Source organism: Pinus tabuliformis, chromosome 4_2 (assembly GCF_031772625.1).
Source record: "Pinus tabuliformis cultivar Carrire ecotype Pingquan chromosome 4_2, CPIR1, whole genome shotgun sequence".
NCBI classification, from domain to species: Eukaryota; Viridiplantae; Streptophyta; class Pinopsida; order Pinales; family Pinaceae; genus Pinus; species Pinus tabuliformis.
The window spans coordinates 584,083,917-584,086,109 of NC_142304.1; the positions used below are offsets into that span (position 1 = coordinate 584,083,917).

Consider the following 2,193-nt stretch of genomic DNA (forward strand, 5'->3'; position numbering starts at 1 on the left):
TGAGATAGAAAACCACATGCAATAAGTACAACAATGAATAATCTTTAAGGGGTGCTCAAAGGTTCTAATAATAGAAAAAGGGAAACTAGTAAAGAAAATAGAATAAAGATAAAAACAAGAGGAGACTCTAAGGAAACAAAAGTCTCGTCTGAAATGGCTAGGAAAAGGAGAGTGTAATACTAAATTTTTCCATAGGAATATGATTAAGCATAGACAACATAATATATTTTTCTCTATAAAATCTAGAGACGACCAATGGCTATTGCAACATAAAGAAATAGAGGAGGAACTGGTTTCACATTTCAAAGATATGCTCATAGAATCAACATCAATAGGAAGGGATCTATTCAAAGGATTATCTCTCGTATCCCTCAATTGGTCAATCATGATGAGAATGAGGGTGTAATGAGAGAGATATGTTTCTCACAAGTAGAAGAGGTAGTGATGGTTATGCTACCAAACAAGGCCTTAGGACTAGATGAATTTACAATAAACTTTTTTGAAGCTCGTTGGAAGATATTAGGTCAAACTCATGATTTAGTGGATGAATCTTGATAGACCCACAAGGTATGGACTAGACTTAATGATACTCTCATGTAGTGAGGTATGAGAACACATAACTTTTATAATTAATTTGAAATTGCCACTTACAACGTGTAAGCTTCTCATGAGTTTGAACCAATCACTCCCTTCTCATGCGGTAATCACTCCCAAAATTTGAAGAGGGAAAAAACGATGTTGTATTATTTTTTGTTTTGAGTGAAGCTCTTCTTTTCACCAAAATGGTTGCCAAAACAAAATGAAATACATCTGTTGTATAATATATTTGGAATATATTTTAATAATTGATTTTATGTTTAAAAATCATATTTTGGAATAGTTTGTAAATTTAAAATTATATTACATTTATCAATATAAAAATGTTAAATGGTTGCCAAAACAAAATGAAATACATCTGTTGTATAATATATTTGGAATATATTTTAATAATTGATTTTATGTTTAAAAATCATATTTTGAAATAGTTTGTAAATTTAAAATTATATTACATTTATCAATATAAAAATTTTAAAATCTAAAATTATATTAAAGAAACAGTTAAACAAAATAAAAATAAAATTCATACATTTCATAATACTAAAATATTATTCTAACTTTAATTTCGAGAAATCGCTAATTCATGCATGTGAAAGAATAAATAAAAAAAAATAAAAAATAAAAAAACATCTTTTCATAATACTAAAATATCATTCTAAAGATAATTTTGAAAATAAAATGATTCATGCCTGTGAAAAAATAAATCCAAAATAAAAATTTCCTTGTTTGTTTCTGTAGTTGACTAAGCACGCCACAAAGCCACCCTGATTCTTGAAGCCACGCAGGTTATCCTACCCAGGCAACCATGCCCCTCGAGGGCTATAAAACTGGGGTGTCCTTACTACAGTGATAAGGATTTCAATAACCTTTGGCATTTGAGGTGATTATTATTATTAGAGGTGATATTATTTTATCTGAGGCAGCCATGGCGATGAGGTCATTTGGCTTTGTTTTACCTCTCATGTTGCTATTGGCATTGGCGGGCGCACAGAACACAAACATACTGTGGCATTACTGTAATGATGTAAAATTCCGAGTGGAGGATCCTTTCTACAGTACTGTACAAACCCTGTTCACAGCGCTGGAAGATAACACGGGCGATGACGGTGGGTTCTACCAGACGTCGGTTACAGGCTCACCCACTGCCTACGGGCAAGCAACCTGCAATAGCGCACTCGCTGCGGATGAGTGCCAAAACTGCCTTTATCACCTAGTCTGGTTAGACATGATTGCCATTTGCGGCTTTGCAGTCGGTGCTCAGTGTGCATTGGTGGACTGCTACATGCGCTACGAGCAGTACCAGTTCTATTAGTATCAACGGATGCCTGCTCATTTAAAACGCCAAGGAACCTCATCTCTGTAGTGATATTGCTTACTTATTTCTTCTATCGTTATGCTTCATCTCTCTGTAGTCATATTGCTTACCTATTTGATTTGATGCTATATGTCTAGCTTATCAATTTCTTCTATTGTTATAATTTGTAATTGGTGTTTTAGGGAGGGTGTGATGTGGTCTTTCGATGTAAATGTTAGTTATAATGGAATAATGGTTATAGTTTGAGTGGGTTCAATGGTTAAGAGCATGAGTTTCTTCCT

The 2,193-nt window shown here is 33.4% G+C and overlaps 1 pseudogene; it reads left to right on the plus strand.

Annotated features, from left to right (window-relative positions):
- Positions 1-1,522: 1,522 nt before the first annotated feature.
- On the plus strand, positions 1,523-1,909 carry LOC149170646 (antifungal protein ginkbilobin-like protein pseudogene; annotated as a pseudogene).
- The last annotated feature ends 284 nt before the right edge of the window (positions 1,910-2,193 follow it).